The sequence below is a fragment of the Macrotis lagotis genome, chromosome 4, assembly GCF_037893015.1.
Source record: "Macrotis lagotis isolate mMagLag1 chromosome 4, bilby.v1.9.chrom.fasta, whole genome shotgun sequence".
NCBI lineage: Eukaryota > Metazoa > Chordata > Mammalia > Peramelemorphia > Peramelidae > Macrotis > Macrotis lagotis.
The window spans coordinates 16,386,198-16,412,910 of record NC_133661.1 but is presented as its reverse complement, the minus strand read 5'-3'; the positions used below and the strand labels follow the sequence as shown (position 1 = coordinate 16,412,910).

The following is a 26,713-nucleotide window of genomic DNA, read 5'->3' as shown; positions in this document are numbered from 1 at the left end:
CACTACAAAATTTGCCACTGCTGCTAACTTAAGCCCAGATTGACATCGCCTCCTTCATCTTCTTTTCCCCTCTTTGGGGAGGATGGAAGGGTAGAATGCCCACCTCCTGTCAATGCCTTCCTTTCCAAAGACCAAAAAAGGGCTTTCAGATTTATCATTGCCCTGCCTGGTATCTTTTCCACCCACAAGAAACTTTCTGTGCTATTCTCCAATCTTCTTTTGTGAGTCTCTTTTTTATAATGTACACTCAGTGAGGTCAGAGAATGCCTTTCTTTTTTTATTAATAATATTCAAGCACTTAACACAGTGCCTGGTATGTCATAGGAGCCTTATAAATGTTTGTTGGATTGGATTAGATTGATTCAGAAAAGAATGATTTCCAACAAGTCATGAATTGAGGGTATGACATTCATCTTATTACTAGGGCAAGAGCACTTTGATTTAAATCTGTAATCTCCCAAAGGTCTTAAGGACTGGATGGAGAGGACAAGCTTCTGTTTACTACACAGATAAAGTTCATTTGGATTGAAAATTAAATCCTTGGGAATAATGAATAACTCATCTATTACCATTTAGAGCTGGTGAAATTTAATATTTAGAAGATAACCTGCATTGCCTCAGTCTTGAAGGAGGAGCTAAAGAGCACGACCTGGATCTTCATAAGAAGAATTAGGACTGGATTAGGTGACCTGACTTGATCAGCAATAATGGGCCCATTCATTATACACATACACATCTATACACAGTCACACACATATCCATTTATATAAAATCGCCTGGAGACTTTATTTTATCCTTTTTTTTTCCCCCATTCAGCTGAGAAACAAATTCTGTTTCTCTTTCTCACCTGCTCTCTTCTCCCACTCTGAGTATCTGTCTCTGACTCTCATTCTGTCTCTCTATCTCTGCCTCTCTATTGATCTCTTTCTTTTTCTTTCCTCCATCCCCTCTTAGCTCAGGGAACAAAATGTTTTTCTCTGCCCCCCGTCAGACAGTTTCTCTTTTCTCCAGAAGTATAGAACAGTAACTGTCTCTTCAATATTTCTGTTAATGGTAAGAGAAAGGAATTCTATTCAAGTTGGAACAAAAGTATAATTATCTACCATCCAATTTTTTTGTTGCCTTCCTTTTTGTTTCTTGGCCTCTTTCTCTGCTAGGAGTATGGAAATCTATGTGGTCTCATGTCAAGGCAAAAACAATTGGGTCCGGGTGAGACAATGCTGTGTCAACGTGTCATCTTACACTTTTAGAATGTTTCTTAGTAATTCCGTTTTCATTTTGCAGAAATCCCTTTTGATAGCAATGTCTGTTTGAAGTACAAATTTGAACTGATTGTTTTTGTGTTTGTTTGATGAGTCTTGACATATTAAGGAAGGGGGAGGTGAGAGGGGGAAAGAAATAAGCATTTACCTTGTTTATTATGTGCCAGACATTGACTAAGCACTTCTTCCCAATATGATCTCATTTCCTCTTAACAAAATCCTTGGAACATAGGTCCTGTGATTGTCATCTTCACTTTGCAGTGGGAAAAATGACAAACCTTCAGTGACAGACTTGTCCAGAGTCCCATCGTTTAGTAAATGTTTCAATTTCATTGTAATTCCAGTCTTCCTGACTCCCAGCCCAGTGTTCAAGTCAATGGTTCACCAATTGCCTACCAAACGTATCTCTTTAAGAATTCACTTCTCTAATTAATATTCCTGAAATTTATCACATTTTCATCCTTCACAACCATTTCTCTTACTACTGACACTGAGTTTCTACTTGCCCATGACATATGTGGTGTATCAGAAAATTTGGAAATAGATAGGAAAAGATTCAGTTATAGGGTCAATAAGATGCCTCTCTCTTTAATCTTTTGATAGTAACACCCTGTCCAGTGTGGCTAAAACTTCCACCATTTGTTCACATGATTAGACTTTCACACCCTACAATTCAATCAAAGGTAGCTGTTCTATTCTCTCATGCTGCCATGACCTTCCTTTGTAATCATATAGTGTCTCCTCCCTAGAATCACTTGCTCATTCATCTCTGCTAGTGAAAATATATATTTTCCCTTAAGCACCAAATCTTGTTTTATCTACTCCTTGGAGTATTCCATGACCACTGTAGTTACAAATGACCTTCTCCCACTCCTGTTTTCTTAGTCATTTCATCATGACTTCTTTGTCACTGTTATTGCCATTTTGAGAGGTAGTATGTGAAAAATAAACATCTGGACTTGAGTGCTTTATGAACTGCATTTTGAAAGCCATCTGATTTAGAGAAAGATCAGAATGAGGAATGGATAGAAAACTGTCCTTAGATTAAGGCATGGGGGGGTCAGATCTTGCTTCTGATATATATATATATATATATATATATATATATATACACACACACACATATATTATGACTCTGAAAAAACCTGCACAGTGACTTAGGAAACTTTGCAACTTTAAGATAGAGAGATGGTATTAAGCTCCATTAGAAAAAGTCATTTCCCTCATTTGGGACCTCTCCGGCTTCTGTCATTCTTATGTGTACGTGTCACACACATATATACCCTCCCAAATATAAGACTGAGTTGGGCTTTGCCTCCAACAGCTAGTGTTTGAAATCAAGTACTGATCGGATTTATAGTTACAAACATAAGGATAATGGTTACAGTAGCAAAGTGATGGTAAGAGCAGTGGCCCTAAGTGCTGGTGGCAGTTCTTTGGTTCCTGAAATGATTAGAGTGAGGATTTGAGAATTATTCTTCATGTAGACTTTTGACCTGCTTGACCCATGACCTTATGATGGCAATATAACCTTTAGAGGATCGGAACACATTTAGCATTGTGAGTATGAAGGCATGCTTCATTATCTTTGTGACTTAAGCAAAACAATCCTCTCTGACCTTCAGATTGCTCATCTGTAAAATGAGGAAATTGAAATTGAAGACTTTAAGATCCTGCCAGAGTTGAATCCTCTGGAAACTGGATACATTCAAACTTGAACCTTGTTCTTTATTTGTTTTTACTACTACGCCTTCAGTTTTGAAGAGGATCTCACCAACCAACCAGGTGATTGAAGGCATGAATTGCACAATGAGAGGTATGTTCTGCAAAGTATCCTTCTCATTTGCCTTTACCAGAATTGTTCCATCCCATGGACTAATTTAGAGGAAGCAGGAGTATTGGATATGGCCTGGTTGTAGTCTCTTGACCTTAAATTGGTTTTGCTTCCTCCCATATCAGAGAGACAACAAAGCACATTATCAGTGCCAGGCAAGCACCAGCATGTGACATATGGAGAGAGAATATGATAACTCAATAAATCCTAACATGTCCTGCAATGGACTAATCATCAGTACTTTCCTCTTAGACCTTCTTCTAGCTTTGAGTGACTTATCAGTTCCCTTCCCTATCTACTCAGTTTTCCTACATATTCATATTGAAAGAAGTGTTGTTTGTTTGATAACATTTGCTTTGCTTCATTCTCTTATTATCTTGTTTCCTGTTGTATCACTTCTGATTTCCTAGATTTATTTTAGATTTCCTGTTCCATTTGGGGAAAAGTCATTGGCCCTGCCTAGCAACTGAATTCCAGATCTCATAATTCCCTTTATTTAAGATACTTAAAGTAGGGTTATATCAGGCTCCTTGATATGACATTTCCCATAGGTATTGAGTCAAGTTAAATGTGACTAACCCAGCTTCATAAGGCTACCATCCAGACTTTCTTAATAACAGCTAAAAGTCAATATCTATTCCATCACCCATTTATCTCTATGATGTCATTATAGACATAATCAAGAGACATCTAACCTGGCAATCAGGGCAGATCTTGGTATGAGTCTATGTCCTCACATATCCTGGCTGTGTATCCCTGAGAATATCACTCCACACTTCTCTACCTGAATCACATTATTTGGAAATGGTGAAGGGTCAATATCCTCCTCAAGAGCTGTGTGCATGACATCAATCTTTGCAAAGTATTTTGTGAACCAAAAATATATTCATTTCAATTTCTCCATACACAGAAATTCTTCTGCTCTTGCCTCATTGACCTCATAATTCATGATTTCTTCAAGTCATTTTCATAGGAGATGAGTTCTTAAACTTTGTGTATCTGTGTAATGTACCCTTTTGACTGTCTATTAACGCCTAGAGTTCCCTTCTCAAAGGGAAATATATAATTTTATAAGGTAATTAAATTGCATTCAAACAAATTTATCAGAATTTTAAAATCTCAAACTTATTAACTCTAGTGTTAAAGTCCATGTATAAGGGAATTCCCACATATTAAAGAACTTGATATCTAGAGAGACCAATTAACTTGACATCTAATGAGATCAACTAATCAAAGATCTCTGATATTTAATCCAATGCTCATTTTTAGCATTTCATATTGAATCCTCTCATTTATTGTGACTAACTATAATACCGAGATACTCATAAGAGTAAGAAGATGTGAATAAGGCATTTTCATCTATCCAAAAATATTCTCCTATCATTACAAATGCAGTTCAGAAATGGCGAAAAAGAACCATAAATCCTAGTGAGAGATTTAAGTTGAATGAGAAATGTGAGAAATGCTTATAGATTATTTAATAGGCCTCTAACCACAATTGATCATATAATATAGAAAATAACAAAGTCTAAATGACATAGCATTCTCAATATATTTATCAATTAACTAATGACCTGACCTAATAGTTGTGCTCTTCAAAAGTCAGTCTCTCTCTCTCTCTCTCTCTCTCTCTCTCTCTCTCTCTCTATCTCTCTCTCCCCTCCATGTCCTTCCCTCCATCTCTGTCTCTTACATACACGTCTCATTTTGAAGAGATACATTTCTTTTAATTTCAAAAATAATTAAATTTTTTCAAAATTCCAAAATTGTATTTTACACTAAATGTTTTGTTCCTCAAACTGACGTTGCAAAAGAACTAATGGGATTGAGAGGAATCAGGGTTTATTCTAACAAAAATATTCAAACCCCCATAGCGTGGGGGAGGGCTTTCTATCTTAATACTATTTACAACACACAATCAGTTCATTTTTATCCACAAATACTGATGAAATAGCATTATTGCCAGACATTTTGATAATCCTCATATATCTAAATCAAAAAGCACAGTCCTCAAGGAACTTCCATTCTAATAGGGAAGACATATATAAATAGGTCTTTACAAGCTAGATGACTTGTGGAAACAAGTTATTTTTCCAGAGGTCAAGAAAGACCTCCCATAGAAGGTGGAATTTGAGTTGTTTTGAACAAAACAATTTTAAAAAGAGAGGAAAAGAGGGAGTTCATAATAACTGAAGGCATAGGGAAATGAAATAAAGCATTATAATATATCTGAGTTCTGATTACAACCATGATTTAGAAGTTCATTTCACATATGCTGATCACTGGAAATATTTTTACTCATCTTTATTATTATTCATTTATTTTTAATGCAAAAGATAGAAGAGATAGAGACATTCTGTGTTTCACTACCAAACAACATTCTGGAAAGAGTTCTAGACCTGGAATTAGAGAATGTGGGCTTAAATCCCATCCTTAGATTTTGCTACTCACATTCCTTTGGGTGTCATCTTGCTTCCATTTTTCTCAGTTTACTCATTTCTAAAATGAATGAACTGGACCAGATGAGAGTCTGTGGAGATTCTATGGAGACATAATAGATCTTTAATCCTTTGAATGGTAGAGCCTCAGGACTTGATTTATTATTCATCTGTTATTTCATCATTTTACCTATAGTCTGTCTTTTTTACTTTTTCTTTCTCCTTACTCTTTCCCCTCCAGAACATTTCTTCCCTATTCTCCATGGCTTTGTTCCCCCCTTGCCTGGAATGCTGTTCTCCATTTTCAGCTCATTGAATCCCTAATTCCATGCAAGGATGGCCAAGTTGCCATCTGCCTTGTGCTTGCAAAGGCTCCTAGCTATCCTTGGTAAAGGAAGTTTCTGGGGGGGAAACAGTCTCAAATGAGATTTATATATGAGCTTCCCTCATTTAAGAGATTCCCTTCTACTACCCTCAGCTGGTGTCATGGATGACTGATAAGGAAGGAAAGAGTTTCTCCCAAATCCCTAATATAAGGACTGTGTCAATATAAGCCATTTCCTATTGATTTCATTTCTTTGGAATTCCCCAATATATTCCCAGTAACATTAGAACCAGATTTTCATTATTCTGTAAGGTTAAATTAGCCCTGATGTTCACATCTCATCAGTAACCTCTTATGTTTTTAGATCCCTCTGTCAGAAGGGAAGGATGAAGGACTCTTTCCCTAAGTAGGCCACTCAGACCAGTTCTCTGCTCACTACCTACTTCACTCCACCAAGTAACAGCCCACTTTTTATCTGCTTCCTTTTTTGTATTATGTCTCTCCAATAAATTGTAAACTTCTTGAGGATAGATCCTATCTTTTCATATTATTATCATCATCATTTAGAGCAGTTCTTAGCACAAAGTAGACATTTATTAAATGTTTTTTGAGACAAGTACCATCAAGTCCTAGTCAGTGATAGAGTTTTCTTTTCCGTCCTCTTTGGACCCAATTCATTGTCTTCTATATCCCTGAGGTTTGGTGGTTCTTGACCTTTATTATAGAAGACCAAAATGAGATCATTATGTTTGACAAATTAAGGTATTGCTGATCATTATGTTTAAGACAAATTACAGACTGTGGCTGATCAGATCAATATGAGCTCAGAACACTCTATCACAGTTCAGTAACAAATAGTCCTTGTGAACACCTGGGGTGGGTACTCTAAAACTTATGCATGTCATCTTCCATTTGATTTGCTTCAGTTCTGCCTTCCTCATAGAGCACAATACCCTCACTGCTGAGGGCAAACCATGCTGGTAAGTAAACTTGTCCACAGTGCTCAAAACTTCTCTATTTGTTGCAATTGGTAGTTCCACATATGAATGGTGTGGTATTGGTTGGTGGAGCACTTGGGTGTTCTTGGTGTTATTTGTTGAACCAAAATGAGCACAAGCAACAAAGAATTGATCCATGCTTTATTACTAACTCAGCTTCAGAGGCTGCATTGAATATACAATCATCTGCAAATACAGAGATCATGTATTAAGTCTCCCTTTACTTCAGTCTTGGCTTGTAGCCTTTTCAAGTTTAAGAATTCACCATTAATGCGGTAACTGACCTTGAGACCATCTTCGTCCTCGGTGACAATGTTTGATAACATGGCTGAAAAGATCATGCTAAAAAGCATGGGGGCAAAGACACAGCCTGAGAAATCTCAAGAGCATTGTCCAGTATTGAAAACATCGGCAAACACACCATCATGAATTTTGACTATAATATTGATGAACTTCTCTGGGTAACCAAATTTTGACAAAATTTTCCATAAACCCTCAGAACTGATGATATCAAAGGCCTTGGTCAGATTTACAGATGTTGTATACAAATCTCTGTTCTGTTCATGGCACTTTTCCTGGAATTGTTGGACAGGAAACAACATAACGATTGTCCCTTGACCCTTTCTGAAGCCACACTCTCTCTCTCTCTCAGGGAGGTTCCTATCTTCCAGGTGAAAGATCAGACTATTGCAATGGACTCTGGCAAGAATCATACCAACAATGACGAAATCCTGTGATTGTCATAGAATAATCTCTTCCCCTTACCTTTATAGAGATAGATGATGGAAGCATCTTTGAATTCTTCAGGGACAACCTCTTCATGCCATATAACCTGGAAGTTTGTCAATTTTGGATGACCCCTCACTGTGTGGGTCTCAGTTGCATATCCCTGAGGATTAAAGGTCCTCTGAGTATCCATTATTGTTGGTCTCCTTAATTCATTAAGGATCATAGATACCTGACCTCAACCATTCATTCACTATCTGCTGAAATTCTGTAGCCATTAGCAGATATCACTTATTCACTTTTTCCAAAAAAACAGATTTCTAATAGGTAGTCCTTATGGGGAAGATATTATACTTCTGTTTGTATAGCTAAAAAATACATTCTGGCTGCAGATGCTTATTATATTTTTATATCTTCTTTTACACACTGGTGACATTGACTCAAGAATTCACTCAAGGAGGCAGCTTGGTGCAGTGGATAGAGTATTGGCCCTGCAGTCAGGAGGATCTGAGTTCAAATCCAGCCTCAAACTGTGTAACCTTGGGCTGTGTGACCTTGGGCAAGTCACTTAACTTCAGTGCCTTAAATTTAAAAAAAAATAAATTTTAAAAAAATAATTCACTAAAGAGAATGCCAAAAAACAGAATATTTCCTTGAAAATAATGAATACACTTCTTCAACTAAGTAAACTCACAGTGACTTAGTCCTGTCTCCTCTTTATCACTCTTAGTGTGTTTCTTATTTGTCTTAGCATTAACATGATCTTAAAGTTCTCATGTTCTAAGTTTTTCGAAGAATTATTTCAATTTCTCCATGATTAACTTCCTTCATCTGGGCCAAGATTTAAAACAATCTTTAAACTGAATTCAAATATAACAATCCTATTCTTGACACTCAATAATACTTTCCTTATTCACCACAATAATCTTGTAATGGACATTCTTTCCTTTATTCCCGCTTTCTTTTCAATAGTGTTTTCCCTATTGCTGCCAAACTAATGTTTACTTAAAATATTGGTCATCCCATTTCTCTGCTCATAAATTTCAGTGGTATAGTTTTGCAACTGATTAAAATTGCAAACTCCTTTGGTTGGATCACATGTCAGTTATATTACCTACTGTTTTCCACTAGGCAACTATATACTAAGCAACCTGAATGGCTTTCCACCTTACAAACATGTTTTATTTTCTTTTTTTCTACTTCCATTTGTCTGTTCCCTAAGCTAGACATAGCCTCCTACTCTCTTTACTGGATGACTTCCTACCCATCCCTAACACTCACCTAAAATGTCATCTCCTCTCTTAATCCTTCGCTGCTTTTTCAGTTGGTAAAGAAGGTAAACTTCATTAGTCTCACTCAGTATTGTTCTTTAACTCTTTAAAAATAACTATGATATATTATTTGAATGCTATTTAACTTTAGTATGGATTTATAGGTCATTTGTTTTAAAAAATGCATGCTGAGTTCAATTGTGTCTTTCTTTTATGCATATACTGATGGAGCCAATGGAAAGGTGAAGGAGACAGAGAGAGAGAGCCAGTCATGCTGTAAATAAGATGACATAAGAATATATGTCAATTTGTTTCTAATTAAAAAACTTAAATTAAAAATGATTCTCAGTTTTCCTGTGTTCATTTGCATCTTCTCTTCTTTTCTTATTGACTTTATAGGGAAAAACACAAGAATAACAACATTTGATTAAAATTCATGTCTATTAAATAAAAGAAATCCTAGTCTAGTAGGGAAAATGCTTCTGGGTTCTATCCTAGTCTCTGCTATCAGTATCCATGATCTTTAAGGAATTTTTATTTATGTATTTTAAGTGTTCTTTGAGGTATCTGAATAATTCTTATTAAACTCTTATGGAGGCAAAGTCCTTGTTTCCATGGGATCTTAGAGTTGGCATTCCAACTAATTTAATCTATATCTGACTAAGATTTGTCTCTTCCAAATACCTGGTAGATAGAAAAAAGACCATCCAACTTTTCTGGAAGCCAGTCAACTATAGGGATTGATCTCATGGGTCAGTCCATGCCATTGGTGGATATCTCAGATTCTGAAGATGTTGTTCCTTCCATCAAACTTAGTCATCTTTGTCATTTCCCCAAATTCAAGTAATTCAGTTATCAGGAAAGAAATAGAGCCAGTCTAACCTCTCTTCAATGAGAAGATCCTTCAAATCTCTGAAGAAAGTTTCATTGGAATTAATGAGGATGGAGCAAGCATTTATGTGCTTAACTGTGCTAAATCCCAGGGAAAGAATGAGAAAACTCATAGTCTTTAGTCTTAGGAAGTTTACATTCTTATTAGCAGGAAAAAAATCAACTGGGATATAAGCTCAGTTGTAACTTGAATGGACAGGTCTCTTGATCTTTAATATCCAGAAACTGAGGGATAATTGCATGATGCAGTATATAGAACAGCAGCCCTGAAGTCAATAGGACCTGAGTTTAAATACAGCCTCAAATATTGGATACATACAAGCTTTGTGACCTTGGGAAGTCACTTAACCCCATTGCCCCTACAAAACCAAACCAAAATGTGGGATTGAGAGGTCCAGATCTCATCCTCTCTAGACAGAACCTGCCTAGTTTTGTTCATGGATCGAATCCAGAGTTCTTCATCACTCTAGTTATCCTTACTAATATTCATCTTATTTGCCTTTTTAAAAGTAATTTAAAAATATGTATTTTCTTTAAGGACAATTTTAATTAACATTTAATTAACATTATTTATTACTTGAGTAAAAAAAATTAGCCAAGGTGGTCTTTTGAGGCTTATAATGCTAATCTGTTCCTGTTTATTGTAACCAGACATCATTCTCACCCTTCTGTGATGTTTGAAACATCTTTTTTAAAAGGAACTTCAGAATTCTGAAGATGGGAACCCTTCAGGTAGAAAGCTAAAAATCAATACCAAATAATGAAGCAGCCATTTCCCTGTTTTCACAGTTATAGTCCAACAATGGCAAATAATTGGAAAATGCCCAGGGGCTTCCATGAGTGTCTATTGCTCCTTAGTAAAAGGAACATTATTTTTGTCATGGTAGATGGGGGTGGGCGGTTGGGGGGATTTTGAAATTCCATACTAGCATCAATAACACATTTAAACTTCTTCATGAATTTTCTCAACTTTTACGAACAATTGATTCTAATCATCCCTCAGGTGATCCAAAAACTTTTTGTGGACTCTAAACTATTCTCATTGGTTTCAATTTTCCCTGAGAAAGTGACCAGAATGTCCACATCAGTCTTAATCACTTTTTGATCTGATTCCAATTGACAGAAGGAGCACTTTAAGTCATCCAGGTATGCCAATTTTTCTAGATAGTCAGAAGGGGGAGAATCATCCTTCTGGTTTTTATTCAAGGAGAGTGCAGACCTCTTTCTGAATCTTCTCTAAGGAGTTCAGATTACTGGGAAGCTCACTCATGCTTCTCTTCAAGTCCTCCATGTCATTGTATAGGGACTCCTGTGTAAGGAGAATTGAGACATCCTAAGGTTTCTCATAGTACTCTTCAGCCCATCTTTATCCATAACCAGCTGCCCATGGAAGGCCGTGACGCCTTCGGGATGCTCCTTAAGGATGGGCAGTTGTTGTTCATGATCTTCCATCTTGGAAAGAAGAGATTTCAGAGTTTGCATCTGATGAGAAGTTGCCATCTGGATGGTCTGGAGATTGCTTTCCAGGTGCTCAAACTTGAAGTCAAAATCATCATTCCTCTACTGAAGAGAAATTAAGGCCTCTGTATTCTTGAAAATGTTGTTCTTTTCTTGGTGGTCAGAGTTTGCTTTGACCTGGTGCATGTCTTCTTTTTAATTAATATTTTATTTCTTTTTGAATTATATACAATAGTGGGTTCTATGTATCAATTTTGCAAGGTTTTGAATTTTGAAATTTTCCCACCTAATCTCTCTTCCCTCCCCTCACAGAAGGCAGTCTGTTAGTCTTTATGTTGTTTCCATGCTATACATTGATCTAAGTTGAATGTGATGACAGAGAAATCATATATTTAAGGAAAATAAAATAAAGTATAAGAGATAGCAAAATTACATAATAAGATAACAGGTTTTTTAAAAAATGAAATAGTCTTTGGTCTTTGTTCAAACTCCACAATTCTTTCTTTGAATAAAGAGATGGTATTCTCCATCACAGATATCCCAAAATTTTGCCTGATTGTTGTACTAATGGAATGAGCAAGTCCATTAAGGTTGACCATCAGCCCCATGTTGCTGTTAGGGTGTACAGTGTTCTTAGGGTTCTGCTTATCTCACTCAGCATCAGTTCATATAAATCCTATCAAGCTTCCCTGAATTCCCATCCCACCTGGTTTATAAGTGATGTTTTTACCCCTTTTCATAATCTCTTCTGGGTATAGACCGAGTAGTGGTATTGCTGGATCAAAGGGTATGCATATTTTGATTGCCCTTTAGGCATAGTTCCATTTTGCTCTCCAGAAAGTTTGTATGAGTTCACAGCTCCACAAAAAATGTATTAGTTTAGCAGTTTTCCCAAATCCCTTCCAACATTAAACATTGCCCTTTCTGGACATAATGGCCAAGCTGAGAGATGTGAGATGGAACTTCAGAGCTGCTTTAATTTGTTCTAGATCTTCTTCCAATCTCTTTATCTCATGGGACAGTTGGAACAAGTAAGCCTCAGCCTGATGAATTTTCTTCCTTGATAACTATAATGTGAGATGTTCACTGTCCACTTTCCTTAACTTTTTTTTTACTGCTGTTTCAATTTCACCAATTCTTTGACTTTGTTATAGACATCAGATTCTATGAACTCCACAGAATTTTTCAGTGATTCAATATACTTATCTATGGATTTCATGGAGGTCTGAAGTCCATCCACCTCATCCCCTCAGTGACTTCAGTCATTTCTGTAATCTATCTTCTGTCCTCCAAGGAAACAATCTTGAGTTTTACCTTGATATTATTCTGGCCCTTTTTCTGGACATCAGTGAATATAGTGATGCTCTCATTGATGGAGTTGGTGAGCTAAGACATTTCTCTCTTTCTTTTTTTTTTAAGGTTTTTTTGCAAGGCAAATGGGGTTAAGTGGCTTGCCCAAGGCCACACAGCTAGGCAATTATTAAGTGTCTGAGACTGGATTTGAACCCAGGTACTTTATCCACTGGCCCACCTAGTCGCCCCCCTTAAGACATTTCATAAGAATAAAGTATTGTGCTCCAAATGTGGTCTAATCAGGCATAGTAAAATAGCAAGTTCTTATACCCTTCTCCTTCCCCCACCCCAGTGCTGGGTCTTAGATGTATCCGAATAAAAATTTAGTTGCATTGATTCATGTTCTTTTGAGTAAATGACAAAGCCCATTGATAATTTCAATATCATATCAATGGGAGTGGGGAAATTTAATGGTGTCTCTATAGATCAGTCTTTTCATTCATAAGATGAAAGTGAGATTCAGCTGCTAGACAGCATTGTAACGTGTAACATTTATTTATCTTAAACTTACTATTTGTGAAAAAACCTATCTTAATATCTTCAGTTCATGCTACAAAAGAAAGAATGAATGAATTAAAGATCAGAGGATGTCTCACCTAGAGAATACACACACATATTATTTTTAGTATTTTTAACTTTAGAGTCTTGAATTCTTCCCCTCTCTCCCACCTCTCTCACTCATTGAAAAGACAATATTGGGGACAGCTCAGTGGTGCAATGGATAGAGCACCAGCCCCAAGTCAGAAGGACCTGAGTTCAAATGCAGCTCATAATTAACCTAGCTGTGTGATCTTGGGCAAGTCACTTAATCCCACTGCCTTGCAAAAACAAACAAAAATGATTTCAATAATGATGTCAAAAATGATGACAATATGATGTCAGTAATTTAAGTTACTTATTCAAGACAAACTTCCATATCAACCATGTTGCAAAAGAAAATACACACAAAGTAAAGAAAGTGAAAAAATGGCTTCAATTTCATTGTCTTTCTTCAGGTGGAGAGCATGTAAACTCCTTGAAATGAGGTTCTGCCACCCCAATACTGGGTGCTACCTCAGACAAATTGAGATCTGGGAAAGACTTTGGCTTCAAAAGGATAAAGTCTCCTACTATGTCTGGGGCCAACTCTAATCATTCTTTTCTATACTGGAGTTCGTCACTTCTCCTTTGTGGGTGAAAAACAATTTTCATCATAGGTCCTTTAGCATTATCTTGGATCATTGTCTTAATCCAAACACAGTCTTTCAGGCTAAATCCAGTATTCTCCCCCTTGAAAATGTTGCCACGTCTCTGGTAGTATGCCTTGAAATGATGTTTTTTTCATCTTTCCTATTCTTCATTAAAAAATACATCTAATTTCTGTAATGTGATTGAATTTCTGAGAGTATTAGATCTTTTCTTCTCTGATCACCTCTTAGAGTTTATAATGCACAGGTTAGCAGAGAAGAGCTAATCAGTCTGCATGCTTCAGGGCTTGACCTGACTGCCTATAGGGTTGGGATGGGCTGTTGAGAGGTGGTGTAAGGGAGCATGTGGCCCTGTACGCTTGCCTTAATATTTCAATGTCTCCACTAGAAATCTCAGGTGTTGGTGACTGTTTGAGGCAAGAGACAAAAATTTAATGGGCACCCCTAATATATTGCCCCATCTAGTGTTCCCATGGCTACCCTGAATCATAAAGTCATTTGTCTGCTTTGCAAATAGAAGATTCTTTTTATAGGAACCTTTGAAAATTTCTTGGGTAACTACCTACTTACTGATTTTTAAGGGAAATTTTTATATCACCTTGACATCGAAGGAAATAGGTTTTTAGGCAACATTTCATATTCCTTTCCCTATATAATATATGATTTGATTTGTGTTGGTGATCATTTTTATGAAACAGTTTTAAGATAATTGACTTTGAAATCTTAAGTTTTCATTATCACATTCTGTAATTAACTTATCAAATTGCCTTTTAAACATGATTGCACTTGACCACACTGCTTTACCAATTTGAACTAGCTAAAATAAAATTCAAAGTTGGTATATGAATGGGGCATCCAACCTGTTGGAGAAAAAGGATCCCCAAACTCTTCACCAGTATTGCTTGGAAGCATTAACTGAGAAATTAAGATAAATAATATTGGATAGAGCTTGTTGTCAGTAGCATCAAATGTTGGGAAATACCTTTTAAGGGCATAACTTTTAAGTGTCATCAGAGTTCAGAATGAATGAGGGAGTTTTGCTTGTTTGGTTGTTTGCTTGGTTAGTTTTTTTTTCCCTTCTCTTCTACCATAAGATGAAATACATTGTCTCCAAACTTCCAAAAGAATGGAAGATTAGGATTTAGGAAAGAGATTCTCAAAATGTAAGTTTCATACCCCTTTATAGTTTTGAAAATCATTGAGAGCACTCAGTTTTTGTTTATATTGGAGATATTCATTTTACATATATATATATATATATATATATATATATAGTCTTGTTATATTAGAAATTATGACTACTCATTTTAAGATCATTATCCATTATAGTTAGCAATAAAAGCCCACTAAATATTTACATAAATACCATTTTTGTGAAATAATTTATTACCCTGAACAAAAAAGAGAATGACATTGATTTTCACATTTTTGAAAATTTCTTTAATGACTGGCTTAATAGAAGACAGCTGGATTATCATATCTGCTTTTGCATTCAATCTGTTGCAATATGTTGTTTTGGTTGAAGTGTATGAAAAATCTGGCCTCAAACAGCTAGGTTGAAAAGGGAAGAATATTTTAATAGACAATAAAAATCATAGTATTACTATGATAATCGATTTGACCTCTTAGACAAAAGGGGAGAGCATACTTTGAGAACTGTTGCTATAGGAGCAAAAATTCTTTTTCTACTTCAATGTTTAAATAGATACCTATATGTACATGAATATCTACACATGTCTATGCATCTATATATTTACATACATACATATAAAATGCATTATAACAAAATGATCTATTAATAATTATAGTTCTGTTACTTTTAAAAGATTCTGAAATTAATTTTATTGGTTATTAATTCTGAGGAAATTTTCCATGCCTTTGAAATATGATACCCCATATCTGAAATGCATAAATTTTATTATCTCTTCTTCTCACAATTCATTGTTTCCTTCAAAGCACAGTTTAGGGTATGCTTATATAAAGTCTATTCTAATTCTTCCAGTTGTTATTTCTATAATTGAAATTTTTATTTCTCTTTATATGTGTTTCCTAAATTTTGAATTCTTAATTTTTCTTTAGTTTCTTTTCTATCTGTCTCGGTCTCTCTCTCTCTCTCTCTCTCTCTCTCTCTCTCTGTCTAATTTTTTGTTCTTGTAGTCCCAACATCTAGGATAATACATTATTTTTGTGTGTAGCCCATATTTAAATACTTGTAAATTTGAATTTAAAAGGTAAATATGCTTTCTAAGTCATTCCCATATCAACAAATGATTGCTTATTTAGGAAAGCAGAGAAATTTGCTATGGATAACAGAAATTATAGTTTTGAGTTAATAATCTCAACTGTTTCCTCTGAGAAGTCCCTCTCCATTTGCCTTCTACAGACAGCCCTGAAATATAGCAGTAGAGATGTACAAAGCAAGCCACAGGGCCTCAGATGATTCTTATGGGGGGGGGGTGATGTGAAACGGCTTAGATCTGATTGCTCATTAGAGGTTACTGATAAATAGGAGACAGAATTTTAATACAGTGGTGAAAAGATTCTAATTAAAAGACAGAATCTGGCAATATTGCATTAAGTTGAATTGTGTCCTTGTAAAAATCATGTATATGCATTTGCTAAAAAGAAATTGTTAGGCAGAAAAAAAGAGATTTATTTCCAATTTATAAGAGCCTGTGTATTTTTTTCCAAATCTTGCTATAATTGATTCAGGTAACTGTAAATATCTACTACTGACAAATAGATTAAAAGATATATTTTTGTATCACTTAATTGCCAATAGTGTTGCTGATGTTGTTTTGTATTTGTGTATGTGTTTGTGTATAGATGCATATATTAAAGGCTCGACCATTTCAGAGCTTAAAAAAAAAAGGAAAATTGGCAGGGTCCTTATCTCTTAGGTAATGGATCTGATCCTTTTTATAGAGATGATGATGCCAGCAAAACTGAGTGGGATGGTGAGTTGTAAAGTGAAATACATAAGATTGAGAATCAAAACAGAGTTCTCCTGGCTCAAGCACTAGCTTCTTAAATGGCCTTTAGCAAGTTCCTTTACTTCTGTAGACTTTAGTTATGTCACTGTTAAATCAAAATTTGGAACTGGATAATATCTAAGGTCATTATGTGCTTCTGGACAAAGTCAAATCCATCTAATGTTTCATCAGTATTACAGAGTTGAGCATATTTGAAGCCTCCCTTCCTACCCCATCCCTCAAGGAGATCTGTGCTTGGGTCCAACATCTCTAATTCCTTCAACTGATCCTCCTAGAGCAAGACTGGGACTGTTCATCATCTTGATTATCTTCCAGTGGACACACTCTGGCTTGTTGATCTCCTTCCTAAAACATGGCCCCCTGCCAAAGCTGAATGTCATTCTCCAAATGAGCTCTAACCATTATAGAATAAAGAAGGAATACCCCAGTCTAGGATCAGGCACTATTTGATTCCTTTTTAAACAGGCTTAAGATCTAATGCTTTCTTTGACTTCCAGCTCACCACAACAGCACTGACACCTTTCAATCTTACACTTCACTTACCACCCATTAATCTCCCCCATCCCACAAAATTTCTCCCACATTCACTGTTGTATAGCTATGTCATATCCTTAGAAAACCTGTGCATCTGGACGATCCAATCTGAATGGAATACTCATAAAGATGAGTTCCCTTTTTACTGCTGGATAAAATTGAAGACCAAGAGACTAAGGGGAAAATAATAAAAACAAAAAATGACAGAATAATAAAACTTTGGGATTATCTAAGGAAGAAGATGAAGCAGAAATGCTGGAGTGGGTGAATTTGAGTCAGTGCTGACAATACTGGATTAGAGATCGCACTTGATGGCTTATGTAGTTTTCCCATATAGTTTTCTTATGATATGCCATCGTTTGATACCAATACATAGTAGATACCTTATAAATCCTGATTGTAATTGGAATGTTGTAGAAATGGGATATCCCATTCACTTCTGGTCAAAGGAAAAATCTGAGAATAAATAACTTTAACATGATAAAGAATGGCGTTTTATGTGTTATACACTGTGTATGGCTTCATATATTAGGATCTCATATGCTCACGGACATACAACTGGAAACGTCCCTCGAAGGTCATCTAATACCATCTTACTCTGTCAAGAAGGAACCCAAGAATGAGAGAGATTGAAGGATGTGTCCAGTCATGCTGATGGCAAGCACCAGAGTTGGGTTATCCAATCTTGGTCGTCTGATTGTGATTGCAGGTTTCTAAGTCATCATACTCTGTCCTGAAAGCAGTTTGGAAGAAAATGGTATGTGGAATCCACCTCCAATAAAATTAAGCTTTGAAAGGGCAGCACAGTACATAGTAAGTGTCTCAGAAGTGTTTAGTGATTTGAGTAGGAAGTCATTTTAGTTTTTCTTCTTAGGGATGCAAAAGAAAAATGGAAAAAAATGTGGAATTTTAAGGGGAAATTAGAGTATATTTGTTAATATCCATTTAGCACTTTAAAAAACATTCACACATTGGGTGATCAATATTTGACTCCCTGGCAAACACTATATTAATTGCAAATAATGAGACTGAGATTTTGCTTTGCTTGGGGATTTAAGAGTTGGAGGAAGAATGATTAGGGGAAGAATCCAAAGTATATCTACATACAGGTTCAAAGCCTTAATTTAATATTGATAGCTGAGCTTTCCAAATGGGAAAATAAGAGTCAATTCTTCCTTTCTATTAAATTTTTACTCTATCATGTTCTGCTTTTCCTGCAACTTCAATAAATACATGACTGTTCATTAGTTCCTAAGTGTGCATCCTTCTCTATAAGTTGACTCTGTGATCTGGGTAATTCACTCTATTTTTCTCTGTCATATTTATCTCATCCTTACAGTGACCACTTTGGACTTCAAGTGGAAATAATTTCTGATAATTCCAATAATCCCTCATATGTCCCATCAACTCCCAAAATATATAAATCTATGAATACTTATAAAGTCATTTAACAGCTTTTAGAATGATTGTGCTGATTGTGAGTCTTTTTAAAGTGAAGAATTGAAAATCCACCAGTCATCTCTTTTACCTTACTTTCCAAATATTTCCTTCCATTGTAAACTTAAAACCTATCCCTTTCTCCCAGTGATTTTCAGTGCCTAATTCCTCAATGCCATGTAGAAAAAAATATCTTTCATTTGCCATTATTCAATATTTTCAAAACTTTTTCTTTTGGAATTTGTCTTACATGTCTTAGCAATTTCCAACAGGAATAAGAAATGACATTTGTCTGTGTTTGTTGGTGGTTGTAAAATTCTATGTACTGGGGGTGTCTAGGTTGTACAGTGGTTAGAGCACTGGCCCTGGAGTCAGGAGTACCTAAGTTCAAATCCAGACTCAAACACTTAATAATTACCTAGTTGTGAGACCTTGGGCAAGCCACTTAACCCCATTGCCTTACAAAAACCTAAAAAAAAAAAAAAACTATGTACATAAAATTGAATTACTGAATATCTTCCTTCAGTGCCATGTGTGCCTATTTAGTAAATTGTATTTCTAAAACAATATTTTATTTACTTTATTATGTTTCCAATCACATGCAAATAATTTTAACATTTTTTAAATTTTGAGTTCAAAATTCTTTCCCTCTCTCCCTTTGATGACCCTTCCTTAAGATGGCAAGCAATTTCACTTTGATTATACATATGAGGTCTTAGTCAATTATTGAAGAAGTAATTTTCGTCCATTAAATTAGGATTTCATTTAATATTTGACCTCGATGTCAGATATTCACATGAATTAAAGATCATTTGAATGACTGTGATTTAGGGAGGCAGCACAGTACAGTGGGTTAAATGTAGCATTTGGAGTTAGAGGAATGTTTTAAAGCTCAGTTCTGCCATCTGCCACTTCCATGGCTTTAGTCAAATTTCCTCACCTCATTTTCTTCATTTGTAAAATGGAAGGTAGAATCTGATAACTTTCCAATCACTTCTGATTCTAAATATGTCTCACCATTGTTATTTTGTAAATTTTTTTTTCTATCTTATCTATGAGTAATTTAGGCAATACATGTGATAATATCAATTTACGGGATTAATTCCAATACACGTGCAACTTTAAAACTCATCTTTTTCTCTATTCTTAGATAAGTATAAATGAATATAAAAATAGGATTAAAGGAAAAAACTGGATAGATTTTATGTTTAACTTTCTAATTTTATAGATATTGAAATTAATTCCAAAAGATGTAAGGAGACTTTCTAGGTATACAAATATTAAGTAGCAATGGGAGGGAACATGGTTCAAGATGGCAACCCTGTGTATATATGAATGCGTATATATGTGCATATATGCATTATGCATATAGCAAATGCACATATGTTTATATACATGGATATATGCCTTTGTACTTGTGTGTTCATGTCTACATACATGGTCGTGCATGTATATATGTGTAGGTAAGTGAACATGTGGGGGGATGTAATATGTATTTATTTTTCTATTTGTGATATATCACAGATAATTAGGATTTTTTCAAACAATTTCTTATGTTAAAAAAAAGTAATGTAACTTCTATATAAGGTTGCCTTCCCACTCCTTAAAATGAAATAATGGTTACTGTATTATTAGGACAATATGACCATGAGATAGAGTGACTAAGTCCCTAGAACATCATTTTTCATAGTTTTTGCAGCTGTAAAAAAAAAGGCAGATATTTGAAAGAAAATCTACAGACTTCATTTCTGAGAGGGCTGTGGTTAAAATGCCAGCCCATTGGATGGCAAGTTTGCCAACTGAACACTGAGGGGCTGAGATTCCTCTAAGGCTGGCTAGATGAAGCAGGGAGCTGCTGGAAATATATTATGTCAAATGAACTCATGGAGAATATGCTTGTTACTTATTTTAGGGGGAAATGCCTACTTATTTAAATAGGAAATTGCTCTGAAAGCTGACTGGTAATTCCATGGCATTACCTCCAACAGGTTCAGTTATTGGGTTGGGGTCTTCACCAGCACAGCATTGGCCATATCATTGAAATGTCTTTTCCTTCAATTACTGTTTTTTTTTTTGGGGGGGGGGCAAGATTACATTTCAGTTACATTCAGAGAGTAGTATTAAATTGCACACTATAATCTTTTACAGAATTTTTCAGTCTGGAAAGGCCATAGAAATAGGGGATATTATAAATCAAAGGACTGTAAGAGAGAAGGGTCAGAAGACAAGACATTACCAAGTACTTAGTGATGTAATAACAAGGATCTCTGGAAGTCCATTTTTAAATTTGGTTTTAGAACCAAGGATTTTGTGAGCGTGAATATTTGGATTGGACACAGAAGCATAGATAGGAAATATAATCCCTTCTTAACTCTTCCTGTAAGGCTCTCCTTTCTGATTGGCCATCCATTTTTTAAAAAAAGGTTTTTTTAATCTATTTATTTTTTGAGGGAAATGTTTTGACCAGTGATCTACCCAAATCGGTATAATGATGAGCTATATGATACTGGGCAAAAGGCCTTCAAGAAGACGGAGATAAATAGCTCCAAAATAGCTTTTGTATTGGGATTCCAAATTGTATCTATTAAAAAATAAATAAGGAATAAATAGGCATAGGATGTCCTTGCATGCACTGACAGTGCCCTCTCGTGGCCATCCCTTGCAGTAATGCTTGTGGATTTGACAGTACAAGCAATTTGTCATTGCAAAGATTTGGGAAATAATTAGGGCAGAAATAACAGCATTAACTAATTGAATAAGATACTGACACCTGAAATTTAAGAGTTCCATTTCCCCCCATAATTCTAAATCGGGCATGGGCTGATTTAATGTCCTAAGGAAATACGTAGCAATGGTCATTGGAAAAGCTGCAAATGAGTTGGTTAATCTCCATGCAGGACGAATGCAGTAAATATTCTACCAAGTTCCCAGATCAGACCTACCATTTGCTTTCTCTGAAAGGAGGAAAATTAAAAAGTCAATGGTGACACCTGTCAGCTGAATAGAAACGATATTTGTTTTACAGGGCAATCCCAAGGCTCCTCCAGATTCAGTTGAACTCTCTACAGAGAATGTCCGAGGGGAGATTAGATTACCGGAATCAGTACAATTGATATCGTTGTCCAGTCCCATTGGGCTTTTCTGAGTGTTTGGGATTCTTGGCAAAGACACTGGAAACATTTGCCATTACCTTCTGCAGCTCATTTTACAGATGAGGAAAGAGAGGGAAACAATGTTAAGTGACTAAAGTCACATAGCTTGTGTATCTCACAGTATTTGAACTCATGAAGATGAATCTTACTGATTCCAAAGTCAGTTATCTATCCACTATATATATATATATATATATATATATATATATATATATATATATATACTACCCCCAATCTGCCTGGGAATCAATGCTCAAATGGACAATCAGCCCTCTTAGAGGTAACTATCTGAACAGGCCTAGCATTTACTTTATATAGGACAAGGGTTTTAGAGTATGGTAAATGTGCCAAATGGCAAAAACCAGACAAATCAAATGACATTTCCTTACAAACTTTATAGAATCTTCTGGACTTTGCAGACCAAATATAATGAGGTTGCCCTTCATTTTCATCATGTTTCTAGTTTTTGAAGCCAGACTTGGCCAAAACTATAGAACTTTTTATACAAGAATTCTCATTCTTCACCCACAACATGAAAAAAAATAACATTTCTCATAATGGGAATTTTAATTGGTTATCATGAAACTAATAAATCTTTTAAATGTTAATTTAATTAGAATGAAAATAATAAGACAATAGCAAGCATTTAGGCATCACGTTTAACGATTTTAAAATGTCAGAACTGTTATTTCATTTGATTTTCACAACAACTCTATGAGGCAGATTCGATATTATTCTCATTTTAAAGATGAGGAAATTGAGGTTGAGAAAAAAAGAGAACTTTCTAGAGTCACAGAGCTAAAAGTAGCAGATACAGAGTTTAATCTCAGATCTTCCAAACTTCAAATACAAATTTCTAACTTCTATACAACCTAGTTACCTTCTCAAGAATACTTTCTCTTTAATCAGGGCTCTGATGCTTTTATCTTGGAGAGAATCTTGGAGAGTTAGTTGATGGGAATCAATCAACCCACATGTATTAGAATGTATCTGAAGACCCTGTTGAGATGTGAGGTGCCATTATTGTTACTTATATTCTATAAATATTGTTAACTATTTGTTACTTCATGTTATACTAGCAAAGGTGAACTTTGTTACTTAATGTTATTACAACTAATGTTAACCATATAACTTAAAGTTCCTATAACTGTTAACTGTGTTACTTAATGTTAACTGTAAAATTATGATAATTAATTATGATAATTAATGTTAACTATGTTGCTCAATGTTACTCTAATGCTACTATAACTAATGGCAGCTATGTTATTTCATGTTACCATAAACTGTTAGGAATGCCAAAGTTAAGCATATGAACCATTTTTAGTATCATATTGTACTATACAAATTAATATTCATAATAGCTAGGATTTATAAAACACTTTCAGACTTACATCATATTGATATAAAATTGATATAAAACAAACCTTGAGTTTTAATAAATTCCAATATGTAATATTTTTCCTGGTACACAAAAAAACTACTTCACATGACTTTATGGCTATCCCAAAATGGAAACATATCAAATTTTTGCTTGACTCATTTAATTCACAACCTTTTTCTACAATCAAAAGTAATGCATTCCTATGTGCCCAACTCTAATAAGCATCCAAGATACAATAAAGTCTTAGGATAATATTTAGTAGCCATGTTTTCTTTTGAATATTTTGGATCTCTATTTTAAATAAAAATATTAAATAAATAAATTAAATATTAAATAAAATATTGATTTTTTTCCTTTTAGTTCTACATAATCAAAGTGCTTTTTCATGAGATATTTTGGTTTTCACCTCTTGAAGTTTACTATGGGATGAAGACCCCAAGTCTGGGAATTTCTCTGATCACTTTATTCTGCTAGCCAAAAGAACATACTTTTGTCTCAACATAAAGCCCAGTTTCAGGTGCAGTGCAGAATTCTCTGGAAGGTATGATAACCACATCTCTTCCCTCTCTAGTTTCCTCTGGATCACAGAATTTTCAATCAAATGATAGTCAGTATGGATGGCGTATACTTTCGTTGAAATTTCTCCCAATAAGAAATTATGTGTTTCAGTTAGGGAATTAGGTGGTAGAGAAAATCGAACGATCAACCTGGGTTCAGGAAGACTGGATTTTGAATCCTGACTCACACTTAATAGCTTTGAGACCCTAGGTAATTCAGTTAACCTCTTGTCTTAAGTTTCCTCAAGTGTAAAAATAAAAAAAAATATATCATTAATGCCTGTCTTATTTGTTGTTCTGAAGATCAAATGAAATAAAATATGTAAAGCACTTTGAAAATCTTAACGCATCATAGAAATGTCAGTCATGATTATGCCTTGTCTATTTTTACTCATAATAGTTGCTTAATAAATATATGATGGTAAAAATGACCTCTTCTCCTGATTTGTGGTTGCTTTATAAAGACCCGGGCTGCTTTAAATATTATCCATAAAAGATATATAAATATAAACCCTTATTCATGTTTAGCCATGCATGTATTTACATCTATATGCATGTTTTTATAGACCCAAATATATGTTCATATGCATGGAGGTGTGTATATTCATACATAGATATATGGAGAAAGAGGAGAGAGACAGAGACAGAGACAGAGACAGAAAGACAGAGACAGAGAGAGAGAGAGAGAGAGAGGGAAACTATTCTCTTAGTATGATTAGGATTATTTTGGGGTTACTGGCATGCAATCTCTATCCCTTTACTAATGAAGTGGCTTTTCTCCTCACTAAGCCTAATCCCTGTCCATAAATTCTTAATTCTTTCATATTATTCAGTAAAATGCATTCTTTTACTTGAATCTTAAAATTCTCCCTATTCAATGGTTCCCTCCATTCTATTTCCAAACATGGACACATTCTCTTTGTGCTTAAAAAATAGAATAAAAAAGCATTTCACAAGACCCTCTCACACACCCATGCTTTCACCCTAGAATCCTCCTCTCTTCCTCACTCAAAGCCCTGGAGAAAAGCTCTTCACTGTCTTCATTTCCTCTCCTCTCACCTCATTTATTCCTCTAATCTTTGTAATCTCTTTCTGACCTCATTACTCAGCTGTCTCCAAAGTTATCAGTGATCTGTTAATTGCCAAAACATTTTTATCTGTGCTCCTTCTTCAACAGTGATTTGCACTTGACTCTCCTCAGCACCCTCTCCTCCAAAGATAATATCTTTCTGGATTTTTGGGATACTTCTTTGTCTTGGTTTGATTTTGACCATTGTAAACATTTATCAATTCTTTGCTTGTTCTCTGTTACCAGACAGTCTTAACAATAGGAATTCTCCAGGCTTCTCTTTTATTTGTTCTTGCTAACCTCCTTCACTTCCATGTATTTAATTATTGGTTTAGACCAATGAGTCACAGACCTATATATCCACCTTTCCTCTCCATTTTCCTCCCATATTATCAATTGCTAATTATACATTCCCTATAATTATAATAAGCCCATGGATATTCTAAAGACATTTTAAACACAATATGTCAAAAACTTTATCTATTATCTTTCCCCAAATAAGTTTCCCACTTCCAAATTTATTTTTCCTATGCATTTCTATGTATTTTTGAAAACAAAAATCATCCTTCCAGTCTCCCAGGCTTCACATTATCCTGGATTGCTCTCTCTTTCCCTCAATGCACATATTCAATCAAAGGTCTGATCTTGTTTATACATTCACCCGATTTTTGTCCAACCTATGATTTCTCCTCACACAGTTCCCACTTTCTTTGGAATTCTTATCAGTTTTCACCTAGATAATTGCAACAGTTTCCTGATTGGTCTCACTGCTTTGAGTCTCTCTTTGCTTCAATCAATCCTCCATCCTATTGCCAATTCTGGTCATGTTAAATGGAGTAAAAAAAACCACACATTTACTAAGAAACTACTAGCTGTCAGGTGCTGTCAACATGATTCTCCTGAAGCATAGATGTGACTATGTCATTCATTCCCCATGTAAATCAATTCTAATGACTTCCGATACAATACAAATTCCTGTTTTTCTTCTCACACCTTCACAGCCTAATACCAGTTTATCTTTCAGAATTCATTGAACATCCCCTCTTTTCCTCCTTACCCTCACATTGATTTTTATCTTTGTTTTTCTTTTTTCCTTTCCTTACACACAGTGTTCCATCTCCCTCCCTGTTCTTTTGCACTGGCTCCTCTTCCTCCTTGTCTGGAATTCACTCTCTCCACCTTCACATCAAAGAATTTCTCACCTTTTTTCTGAAATAGTTTAAACACTACTAAAGAAGTCTTATCCTAAGCTCCCACTCTTTTCTAATGCCTGCCATCTCAAACTTCTTTGTACTTAACTATGCTGTATTATTAATATTTTTATCTGCTCTGTATATACTTAAGGAGGGCAGCTACTTGACTCAGCAGGAAAAGAGATAGATCTGGGGTCAGGAAGACCTGAGCTCCAATACGACCTTAGAGACTTATCATTTAACCTGTTTGACATGGAGCAGGGTAAGTGGCACAGAGAATACAACAAGGGGATTGGAGTCAGGAAGACCTCCTCAACAAGTCCCTGAAACTCTATTTCCCTAACCCACTGGAAAAAGGGAATGTCAAACCACTCTAATATCTGTCCCAAAGAAAATGCTACACAAAATCATGAAGAGTCAGACATGACTGAACAACAGCAATAATATTTATAAACATACTTGTCTTCCTTATTAGAACATAGGATCTATGTGAATAGGAATTGTTTTTATACATTTGCATGTATTCCCACCATCTATTACAGTGAAAAACAGATGTTTTATTAGTGCTTATTCTTAGGATATAACTAGAAGGCATATAGAGGTCATCACATTTTACTTCCTTATTTTCTAGGTGAAAAAATGGAGAGTTGTAAT

The 26,713-nt window shown here is 35.2% G+C and overlaps 1 protein-coding gene and 1 pseudogene across 3 annotated transcripts in view; one reads left to right on the top strand and one right to left on the bottom strand.

Annotated features, from left to right (window-relative positions):
* PCDH15 (protocadherin related 15) overlaps window positions 1-26,713 on the top strand; it is a 2,110,989-nt gene that overhangs the window by 678,232 nt on the left and 1,406,044 nt on the right. The window lies entirely within an intron of this gene.
* Window positions 10,689-12,598, bottom strand: LOC141522976 (cytoskeleton-associated protein 4-like; annotated as a pseudogene).